The sequence below is a fragment of the Haliotis rubra genome, unplaced genomic scaffold (assembly GCF_003918875.1).
Source record: "Haliotis rubra isolate DU_JTF1 unplaced genomic scaffold, ASM391887v1 Scf739, whole genome shotgun sequence".
NCBI classification, from domain to species: domain Eukaryota; kingdom Metazoa; phylum Mollusca; class Gastropoda; order Lepetellida; family Haliotidae; genus Haliotis; species Haliotis rubra.
The window spans coordinates 520627-533349 of record NW_025767456.1 but is presented as its reverse complement, the minus strand read 5'-3'; the positions used below and the strand labels follow the sequence as shown (position 1 = coordinate 533349).

Here is a 12723-nt window from a genome sequence, read left to right as displayed (position 1 = left end):
GATTAAGAGGATCACCAGACCATGTTAATTAGCAAGACAATGATGGGTGATGACTGAGGAGATGACCAAGCCAAGAAAAACACAAGTGGACTATCATATGTATTTTAATGTTCAGTATACATAAATGACAGAGAAAACGAAAATACAGAGAACTTAACGATAGACTACAGAGAGAAAATGACCATCTTCAAGCAGGAAGGAAGACCATGATAGAATATGGAGATGCTTTTTCCTCATCAATTTGGACTTTAAAGTCAATTGTGTATGAACCATCATTGTTGACATTGATGATGTATGATTGTGATTGTGATTAGTACCTTATCAATTTCTTATATTTACGCAGTTACATAATGCTAAACATTGTGTACAGTTATGTATGTTATGTGTTATGTATGATTGTGATTAGTAATTTATCAATTTATGTATGCGAACATAAAAATTCAAATGATAGTCCACTTGTGTCACTTGTGTAAATGGCCTGTGGTCTGTTCTCACTTTATCCTTGAGGGCGACAAGGAAATGGTCTCTGTAGCTTGTGATCAAGTCGTCCCTGGTGTTAATCGTTGCTCAACAAGAAGGATAGCAACATCTCCAATGTGTTGTATCACGCTTGCTAGTCATAATGCGAAACTTATATCCCTGATACACTAAACTTCTACCACCTCGACCATTTGGAACAAACTGAACGTTCACCAAAGCATTTGCCATTATGGGATAAAGTGAAGACTTGCCATAACATGGCACCTAATATACCTTACAGTAAAACAACATTGTTAATTATTGCTGTTCTAGATACATGGAGATGTATGGGGAACATGGAGATGTATGGAGAACAGCCAGTTAATAACTGAACCAAAATCATTCCCTCTACTGGTGAAGGCCGTGTGGGATTAGTGAAACAAACAAACCCAGTCGACCATGCCTCATAATCCTCTTACTCTTTAAATAAACAACTTGCCCGACTGGCAAAAGAGGATACCACCGTTTTTGCCTCACTCCGCCCGTGTGTGGACACCATAGATAGATAGATAGATCATCTTTATTTCCTCCGAAGTCGAAGATACAGCAGGTTGTAACATAGGTTATATATATGTATTTACAGGTTACAGAGTGTGATAATAAAAATTAGAATAGGTATGTTAGTTGATGAAGCCAGGGTTTTACAGAGCTTGCGATAAATTTTATACATTTAAACCACATTTCTTGTTCAAGCTCTTGAGCATATACATTTGGTAGACCACTGAGCATAAATGAGACAAATAGGTCTTCATCATTCCATAAACTGACAAAAGTGTCAACATCTAGCATGTCAACTAGTAACTCAATCAAAGGGTTTCTACTACTTTGTATGAGAGTACGGTGTAGAAATACATTTTTGTAATATCATAGGCAACTATGCCACATTCACACTCAAGAGACTGAATGCTCAGGGTGGTGTGGGTGTCGGTGGGTGGGGGGTGTTATTAAAATGGACTCCGTCCGTGCGTCCGTCCTTCCGTCCGTCCGCGCACATTTGTCTTTTCCGGAGCAGAACTCTAAAACCGTTTAATTTCTTCACCAGACTTGGCACAAAGATAGATCTGGTGGTGTACTGGTGACTTTTGGTAGTTTTGGAATTCTGAATAAAACATTTAAGGCGTTTCCGTGGCAACAAGTTTGACTTAGACTGAAATTGGTGGCTGTGCTCTTTTCCAGAGCAGAACTCTAAAACGGTTACAAATTTCTTCACCAAACTTGGCACATAGATAGACCTGGTGGTGTACTGGTGCCTTTTGGTAGTTTTGGAATTCTGAATAAAATATTTTTGGCGTTTCCATTGCAACAAGTTCGACTTAGACTGAGAATTAGTGGTAGTGCTCTTTTCCGGAGCAGAACTCTAAAACCGTTCACTATTTCTTCACCAAACTTGGCACATAGATAGATATGGTGGTGTACTGGTGCCTTTTGGTAGTTTTGGAATTCTGAATAAAATATTTTTGGCATTTCCGTGGCCAACAAGTTTGACTTAGCCTGAAATTGGTGGTAGTGCTCTTTTCCGGAGCTGAACTCTAAAACCGTTCACTATTTCTTCACCAAACTTGGCACATAGATAGATCTGGTGGTGTACTGGTGCCTTTTGGTAGTTTTGGAATTCTGAATAAAATATTTTTGGCATTTCCATCGCAACAAGTTTGACTTAGCCTGAAATTGGTGGTAGTGCTCTTTTCCGGAGCTGAACTCTAAAACCGTTCACTATTTCTTCACCAAACTTGGCACATAGATAGATCTGGTGGTGTACTGGTGCCTTTTGGTAGTTTTGGAATTCTGAATAAAATATTTTTGGCATTTCCGTGGCAACAAGTTTGACTAAAACAGAAATTAGTGGTAGTGCTCTTTTCCGGAGCAAAACTCTAAAACCGTTAAATGTTTCTTTACCAAACTTGGCACATACATAGATCAGGTGGTGTACTGGTGCCCTTCAGTAGTTTTGGATTTCTGAATAAAATATTTTTGGCATTTCCGTGGCAACAAGTTTGACTAAAACAGAAATTAGTGGTAGTGCACTTTTCCGGAGCAAGACTCTGAAACCGTTCAATGTTTCTTCACCAAACTTGGCACATACATAGATCTGGTGGTGTACTGGTGCCTTTCGGTAGTTTTGGATTTCTGAATAAAATATTTTTGGCATTTCCATTGCAACAAGTTTGACATGGACTGAAATTGGTGATAGCGCTCCTTTCTGCAGCAGAACTTTAAACACCTTTCAATACTCTCCTTCCACTTTTCTATATACACACCTAAATATTTGACATAAACATAACTCGTAGACATAATCATGAAGAGTATTTTGCTATTGCGGGGGATATTGATGACTTTGTCTTCTTCTTGTTAGGATATCTTATAGTATGATATCTTTCAAGGTTAAGTCTCAACCTCGTTACAGAAGCAACATATGAATCCTCAGCTTTAAGTATTCTCTCTTTAACCAGTACAGACCACTCAGCCTTCGTTAAGAAGGAAGATTGGTTTACATAGTTGTATAAATGCATATCTAGGTCATACATTGTGACAAGATTGAGCATGTGGAAGATTGGCGATGACTTGCTATATCGCTCTTTCTCCAGTGATGAGGTTTGTCTGTACTGACAGAGTCTATGCACAAGCACTTTCTTAAAGACAAATTCAGTATCGCTGTTACATAGTTTACCGAGAAATAGCAAGGACTTCTGGTGCATATATCTTCGTAGTGTGACCAGGGCGAAACTGTCTCTGGCTATTGTGGATGATCCACGTTTTGAAAGGCCTTGGATACTCTTACAAAACTGGCTTTGTACAGTTTCCAGCATATCATATTCCTTTTCAGGTAAACGGGCCCATACATTACAAGTGTACAAACCGCATGGCAGAATAATTCTTCCCCAAATATGTATACAACAGAGTGGGTTAAGGCCACCAAAACACAGGCCATGGTTCTTATTGGCATTAAAGGGTATCCTAAGCCTTTCACATACAAACTGCGTACGTTCTATGGTTTTACCGGATGAATAGATTTGGAGACCAGCAAGGTTTACATGTGTATTGGAAGGTATTTCCTTCTAACCAATGTATATTTTAGGATGGACATTTCTTTTTGTATCTCCAAATACAAGAAATAGACTCTTTGATGCATTAAAACGCAAGTGTCACGTGTGCGCATACCTATGTACAACATCAAGCAATTTTTGAGGTCCACCTGGGCATGAACTTAGCAAAGACAAGTCGTCGGCTAACAGCACCCCTGGTGTTTTACCCCATGGTAAACATATGCCATGCTCAGAGTCAACGATACTGTAAAGTAAGTCGTTTATATATAGAGTGAAGAGCCAAGCTGATAAGACACGACCCTGACCTACACCCTGTTTTACATCGAATACTTTAGAAATACAGCCACCAGTGCTAACACATGATTTCATTGATGTGCACATAGTGTATATAAGTCGCCACAGTTTACCTCGAATTCCGAAATTGTAAAGCTTATAGAAAAGTCCATTCAACCAAACTCTGTCAAATGCTTTCTCATTATCAAGGAAGGCACAATAAACTGGTGAATTTCTTTCAACGTAGTAGGCAATACTTTCAGTTAGAGTAAGCGCTGCCGTTTCCACCCCCGCACCCTTCCTAAATCCAAACTGGAGAGGGTGGGGGAAGTCGTTTTCTGCTTTTGTCCATGTTTCAATTCTTTTGAGCAGTAATCTTTCAAAAAGTTTTGAGAGCACAGGCGTAAGAGTGATACCTCTATAATTACATGGATCATGCTTGCTTTTACCATTTCCTTTGTGAATTGGTAAAACATTACCAACACTAAATGCATTTGGTACATATTCAAACGATACAATGGCATTAAATAGTAATACAATATGGTCAATAGGAGACCGACCAGCATACTTAACATGCTCGTTTGAAATACCATCTGGGCCTGGAGATTTGTTGTTTTTAAGACGTTTCACGGTATCAAGTACCTCATCTTTAGTAAACGGGGAGAGAATGACTGAATCACTGTCGTCATTTGCAGGGTTATATACAACATCTTTTACAAACTTAGCAACGTGCTCTGTAAATCCAGTATCAAAGCATTCTGGGGTACAGACAAGTCTCTGAAGTACCTGGCAAAGAGATTACATACACCTTCCTGCGTGTTACAGGAGTCACCGTTATAACTTAGAGACTGTGTTTGCTTTCTTTTACGTTTTAACTATTTTGTAACTCTAAAGTATTCTTGGATGTCTACCTCAGCTGCTTGGTAGATTTCATCAAATGTTTCATTTCTGTAACGTTGCTTAGCTGAACGGTGGTTTCTTCGAAATGCACGTTTGGCTTGTTTATATTCAATAAAAAATTGTCATCTGAACTGTGGATTTTGCCGTTAGAAATCCAAATTTTGCGGCAATTACGCATCTGGTCATGATGTTCTTTAAGTTCATACTTCCTCCAGTATGGCTTTAATTGTGCTTGGAATTTTGAAGTAGGAATTGCAAGTATAGTTGCAGCATGTAGACATTCTGTGATATAACTATTGTGATACTCGATGTATTCATCAGGAGATGAAAAATGGGAAACATTAAACTGTACATTTCTAAAGTAATTTTCCGCCCGTGTGTGGACACCATAAGCAATTATCTATTAACAAGTTCATGATATTTCGTGAATACATCAATTGCATAACACCATCTCTGACCATAAACCCAAACGGCCCATCCCTTGTGACAGGTGTTAATTAGATGGTACCAATAAGAGAATGTATTGTACAACGATATGTCTATTATTCCCTGGCAAGGGTTCACTTTTATGACATGTAATAAACCCTGCCCAGTCAGTGAGTGAGTCCGGTAAACTTTTATTTAATCCATGATGTAACGTAGGTCTATGCAATTTGTGTTTATACAAACAGTGACAAGGGAAACATTATTTGCGCTTCTGTGATTAACAGTAAAACATACACTTAAAACAGTATTTTAGAACATGCTAGCCATAGTAGGGGGCAAATATGACAGTCAAAATCAGTTTTTGACACTTAGAAGAAGAAGGATGCAGATGAGTGAAGTTATACTATTATATAGAATTGGTTCCCAGTTGATCGCATAGGACGGCGAATCGAAAACACTTACTTTAAACATGATCCCAACTTTCAAAAATGTATCTCTTCACGCGTCAGATGCAATTACATTAATATAAAGCACAAATGGATAATATCAAAATACGGCCTATCCCTGCAGTTCTCATGAATAAATATGTCACATGCAAGATGCATTATGTATATCAACAATAAGAACTCGAACAGAACAAAAGATGCGTGAAATAGTCTACACACTCATGGGGATCCTTGGATTGAGAAGAAATGGAAAGAAGTGGTAGTAAAATCCTTCCTAAATTTCCAAAGATTTCCAAGCCTTGGAAATATGATATTTCCAATTTTGGAAATATTTGGAAATATGATATTTCCAAATTGGAAATTTTTTGGAAATCACCATTTTTTTCTTGTGTGACCACCCGATCCCGTTTGTCGCCACTTACGACAAGCATGGGTTACTGAAGATCAATTCTAACCCGGACCTTCACGGGTCCATAGTGTGATTGTAACTGAAGCAAAAGAGCGGGCACCAAATGTCTTAAGGTTGAAAGGTGGAGGATCCTGCAGGTGTTGGTTACTGGATCTGAGGACACGAGCAGGAGTGAATGGTGTGAGAAGATCAGAAAGGTATGAGGGAGTCGTTGAGTTAACACAATGGTAAGTGAGAATGAGTACATTGAAATCAATTCTTTCATGGATCCGTAACCAGTGCAGGAATCCAAAACGAAATCTACGTCACAGGTGGGTTTAGAACGGGTAACAAGACGGGCAGCTTTATTTTGGAGAGATTGAAGGTGCTTTATCTGGGTTTTAGAGGCACGTGCAAAAAGACTGTTGCAATAAGTCCAATATTGACAGAATGAGGGAGCGAATAAGCAGAGCAGTGGTGGGTCAGTTGGATATGCTGGGTATGTTACGGAGTGGATAGTGAATAGTTTTGCACAGCTGATTTATATTTTCATGGAGAGACTGCTATCCAAGTAGTATCCCAGATTGTTCACAGCAGTGGACAAAGGGATCAAAGAGTCCCCAATCTGAAGATGATCAAAGTGACACATTTATTTTCACCATATTTGCTGTCATCCAGGACTTGACGTCACTGAGGCACAACTCAGTTGTGTATGGTGCAGGCTTGGTTAGTCTCTGACAGATCCAATTTGTCAAACAATTGCGAATTGTAAGCATAGAAGTGGCTAATGACCCGGCACTGTGATATAAGGTGACCCAAGGATTTGGTATACATCGTGAAGAGGACTGGTCCCAACACGGAACCCTGGGGTACGCCGCATTTGAGCACTGAGGGAGATGATTGGAGCCATTGTGAGGAATCCTTTCAGAGCAGTTCCAGAGATATCAAATTCAGTATGCAGTCGATCCATTAACTTGTCATGGTCAATGGTATCAAAGGCAGACGAAATGTCCACCATAACAAGCATGACAGCGTTATTATAGTCGACAGCACTAATGACCTTGTCCAACACACAATTCAAAGCTGTTTCTGTACGCAGATTGAGGCTTATCCATTAACTGAAATTTGATAAGGTGTCGAGTTAACTGGTGTTTCACAACTTTCTGCAGCAAAGATAAGCTTGAAACCGGTCGGTAGTTGGAATACTGTTCAGAATCTAGTGAAGGCTTCTTTATAAGAAGCGATTTTGAAGCAGGAGGGAAATTTGTCTGTTTCCAAATTTTTGTTGACGATAGCTGGTGACTGTGGGAAGAAGAGTGTCCAGAATTGTCACGAAGAACTTGTGGGTACAGGATCCAAGTGACAGCATGTAATCTTGGAGGATATATTGATCATTTTAATATCAACATCACAGACAGGATCAAAAGACACTAGCCTCTGACCAGTAAATCCATTTGATGAGATATCCTCACACAGCGCATAGGTGACGTAACTTGGCGATTTTCTCCATGAAGTATGTGTTGAAGCCCTCGTCAGTGGTTTGAAAGACACGTTATTTGTTTTCCCTAAGAGCTTAAACAATGTTGAAATCAGATGTTTAGGGTTTTTGGAGTATACCTCAATCTCACTATTAGTATGTATATGCTTTGACCTAGCCTTTTTGATACACTTGGTGACATTGCTCCGTGCAGCAGAATATAGCAGTTATAGTATGTTTTGTTACATACCTATTTATACTTATAGTTATATGTATCTCAAATAGCTCCCTTGCGTACCACCTTCTTCAGTTTTACCGGGGCATGTTTGTCCAGTGAAGCTGTGAGCGTGGCGTTAAACAGGTCTACCAGCTCCTCTGCATCATTAGGAGGATCAGAAACAAGAAGGGACTCTAGAAGGTCTTTCTTAAATTGCCCAAGGTCGATGCTTTTCATGTTCCTGATTTGTACTTCACGTTGTTTCGTACTGTGTCGCTCAAGGTTTAAAGTGAGAGTCACCATGGAATGATCTGAGAATATGGGTTCCTTGACTTGCGGATCATGTGTAATTACCCTCCCAGATTGTATCACCTATTTCAGCACGGCTCCCTTGGGGGCTGCATAAATCGCCTTACACGCGCATGCCGCGCGTCGTTGGATAGCTGTGTCCTGTAGCTACACGGAGAATGTTTCCGTTTGTTTTTACGCAACTTCATAGCCGAGCAATTAAGGTTTCTGTGATTTTAAGCTGTGCGTTCTTCTTCCACGTAGGCCCCGGAGGAAGAAATTTGTTCCACCCAGCCTCCGGTGGAAGTCGCCTGCGCCATGGCATTTTTCAAGCCTTCTGCTTTGCCATATCTATGCATGTTATACGTTCTTGGAAACCTGGGGAAACGCTCTCTCCAAATATGCAAACCTGAATATTGTGCTGCCCCTGGTAACCAGTCCAGATTGAAACTCCGACGTGATGTTTTGTGTAATTTTACTGAAGTTTAATTCTTCTGTGATATAGCAATTTTCGCCAACATCGCGCAGTCATGATATAACGGCTACTATTCTTACACATCACCTCAGAATATACATTTCTATAGCGCGTTTGAAAGCCTATTAAAGGCGTGTTTTAGACAATGTATAATACGCACATGTTGCACATTCAGTGGTGGAGCTATATAAGTGTTAATGTGCGAACTGCAAAATATATAGGACGTGATATAGATTGGCGGAATTTAGATGAATCTGTACGCCGGCTATACCGGCGGTGTTAATATTTACATATATAGTGCATTTGCAAGATCATTCATGGGGATTCTGGGAATATGTAATATGTTGTTGTGCAACATTAGATAGTTGAGCAATACAGGAATGAACATGCTTGACAGAAGAACTAAAAGTACAAGCGTTTGGAATCTAACCATAACAGCAATACCTGTAGTGTTATTATTTATAATGTTAGTGTATCGGAAAGCCCTTGAAAATGCGGTTCTGCCAAGGTTTAATGTGCATTCGAGTCACACCTGATAGTCGGGCTCTGCGCGCCGTTATATTTTGCTGATACCGGATCAAATCTATGATCTGGCGTGCATGCTCCGTCGGCCCGTCGGCGTTATGACAGCTATACTTTATCACAAAAGCCGCCTCTATTGTCACTTAAATAGCTTTATATCACACTCTATATATCACATCTACGTATCATCATTGTTTTTATAACGTCTGTTTGACCTGTCCTCATGGATTCGTTGTATATACATGCACATCTCTAGCTTCCTGTAAATCTAATTATCACTTCATTAGCTGTATATCACTCTGCTGTATTTACTGTTTAGTCTGAGGCGTGGCAGGTAATTTCCGGAGATGTACCACTAATCAGGAAATTTAATTTCGTCACCGTGGAGATTTGCTCACGTTTTGTTAATATCACTTTGCCTGGGCCACCTCCTTTTGATAAGCAGCTTTGTGATTTTATAATTTTGTCGGCATGTTTACACATTTACAACAGTAATTTACACCGGGAATCATTAATACATTGTAATCATCTTTTTTGAAAGTATAGATAATGAAATTTGTGCAGCTATGATCCGTCGGATAACTCATACAAGTGTGCACTAAAATTAGGGACCTACCGGTTCATGTCTGTGTGAACACACCTGTCTGTCTAACATAAATATTGCCCTGAGCCATAGACCCGATATTTGAACCTTTTAAACAGACATCAAGTGAATGTCACGAAAGGCACGCTCGTTAATAGTGCAGCTCAGTCATGGGTATCACTTCGCCATGTGTTTCTACTAAAACGCGCTGACGAACCCGATGTGACAGTTATATTACAGAACCATTGAAATACATGTTATTATTCACAGCGTCGATGGAGTCTCACACGTTTGGGAAATGGGACTACGCAGTGTTTGGTGTTATGGTGGCCGTCTCGGTGAGCATCGGTATATACCACGCCATAGTCGGCAGGCATGGTAAACTGGACGAGTACCTGCTGGCTGGACGCTCAATGACTTTCTTCCCTGTCGCACTGTCGTTGATTGCAACGTTCACGTCGACCATCACCATGTTGGGAGTGTCGGCAGAGGCGTATAGTCATGGCATCATGTGGATTCTCAGTGACATAGCCTTCTCCACGGGACAGCTTCTGGAAATGTTCCTCCTGTTGACCGTTTTGAAGAATCTGAATATCTCAAGCCCATTTCAGGTAGGAAAGCATATTATATATTTTGTGAAATGGGATATGTTTTATCTCACTTTATTACCCTGAATTTCAAAAGGGATATGCATTATCTCACTTATTTCCCTGATTTTCAAAAGGGATATGCTTTATCTCACTTTATTACCCCGAATTTCAAAATACATAGTGCTTTATCGCACTTTTTTATCTTGACTTTCTGTGTGCAACCCCTGGGGCAAAGCTTCAGTCACGCTGCTATGTTTAGTTAGCTACAAGAAGGCGATTGCTTCACGAGTGTATGTCAGTAGTGAATTATGCCACATGCTCATCGCTTGGATAGATAATTTTTGTTGATATTGTCAATTATGTTATGCAGTTTACTTTTCTATTCAGACAAAATGTATGAACAGACCATATATCTCCCTTGTAGTATCTCGAGGGTCGCTTCCAATCCAAAGCTCTCCGCCTGATCGCGACGTCAGCGTCGTGTGTACAGACTGTAAGTACCCGTGATGACCCTAGTTTTGGTCTTCAGCAACCCATGCTTGTCCTAAGAGGTGACTAACGGAATTGGGTGGTCAGGCTTGATGACTTGCTTGACCCATGTCATCGAAACCCATTCGAGTACATCAATGCTCATGATGTTGTTTACTGGTCCAGACTTGAGTATTTACAGACTATGGGAGCGCCACCAACCTCTGTGTTGTATCTCGTACTGATCACGTTGTGACCATTTTTTACAGAACGAAACCCGTACCCTTGGGTTACCACAACGTGACAAATATCTACCAGTTGTTTTACTTGGGGCTTTCATTAGGCCAGACTAATGGAAGAGTCGAACTTCTCCGTAATGAAGCGTGGAAGGTTTAGTAAGGGCACAATTCGCAATAAACGTAACCTCTGATGATATTAACATGATTCTACAAATAAGTGTATACACGTTTGACAGTTTGTATATGTAATATACATAATAATATGTATAATATATATTCAAGGCTTGAAACCCTTATCTTTATTCTTAGAGTTACAGAATGCATTTCTCCTTATTGCTATTTACAGATTTTCTACATGTGCATCGTTCTGGTTGGACAAGGGCTCGCGTTGGGTGCTGGTAGGAAAACAATGAATGTGTTCCCACATGATGCCATTTTGTGTTCGTTGTCCTGCTAGCGTGCACGTGTTGACGGGTGTTTTCCTCATCTGAGCCACACGTCTACACATGCGTCAGATATTCAAATTAGCATGGCAGTTGGCAGTGGCTTAATATATGGAAAACAGCAAGCTTTAGCTATATTCCATTCAAGCCTTACCGTATAAAAACTACACACACCATGTCTTCAATGTGACTCTTTACCAGTGTTGGGCTGTTCTCTTAATTACTATTACTTCCGGTTTCACCACGCTAGAAGAACACGGTACCATATATTTACTATTATACCGAAACGGATTGGCAATAGTAGAGATAAAAGAATAAACAGAACACCGCTTCCGGTGGTGCTAACACCACTTTCGGCGGTGCTCTGACGTAGCTTCCGGTTTTATGCGGTGCATCGAGTCACGTGACGTCGTATAACCTCGATATTTCCATTGTTTCCGTGATCGCGTAGCTGCCAACGACGGCGAGAGATTGACGTGCGTTATGTCATTTATTATCCAGTGGAGAAGAAAATATATATAAAAGGCACCTGTATATCGTCGTGGTTTTAGACCGAGCGGAAGGAACCTTTCGTATCACGCATTTTTCGTAGCAACGCCTGAGACTTGACTGGTAAGTACAATGTTATTTTTCGTTTGTTTGTTTGTTTAAAACTGTATTCTAATACACTTTATAGTACTATTAAAAAAATCCCCAAGGAACGAGAAACGTGTGAAATGTTATTGTTTGAATAATTCAATCACGAACACTAAAACCTATATAAAGGAAGCTCCTCTATCATCAATGGTCAGACAAAAGAATGCTATATCGGTGATGACAAAAAGTCAACAGAACCCGCTATCAACGATAAGGAGGACGATGAAGAAACAGGTATGTGCAGAGGACATGATATTGCAGAGGAAACGGGTTCCATCAGATATATCTTCTGCACTGTCTGTGGCGAGCCGAATCATGACGCCCAGCATCCCATAGGGGAAGATGAACACAGGTTTTGTGATACATGCGGCAAACTCACGCATGAGGATTGGTCCATTGTCAACTCTTACGTGATGTAATCCTTGTGATGAAAAAAAGTTATGTAATGTCAAAAGAGGTTGGAAGATGTTGTCGGTGTTGTACCATATAACAGTGATGGTAAAGCATAGCTTGTCATTATTTTATTATCGATTGTTTATTCGTGAAGAACTTAATTATTGTGATTAATAATCCAGATTGTGTTGTATCAGTGGTGATTTTTTTCATAAAACATGTGATAGGTCTACACGGCGTAAAAGAAAAAGAAACGCATATCACAGATTGTTGTCAATGTTTTATGTGAAAATATGAGCATCACATGACTTGTCGATGGAACAAAAGTTACTGCAATGATTACAGCATGCAGTGTAGACATGGTAAACAGTAAATCACACTGTAAATGAAGTCAGA

General features: G+C 40.0%; 1 long non-coding RNA gene across 1 annotated transcript; it reads left to right on the top strand.

Annotated features, from left to right (window-relative positions):
- Window positions 1-10098: 10098 nt before the first annotated feature.
- Window positions 10099-11253, top strand: LOC124259824. The gene is made up of 3 exons (XR_006893933.1): window positions 10099-10169; window positions 10573-10641; window positions 11202-11253. It is a non-coding gene; the product is annotated as an uncharacterized LOC124259824 (long non-coding RNA).
- The last annotated feature ends 1470 nt before the right edge of the window (window positions 11254-12723 follow it).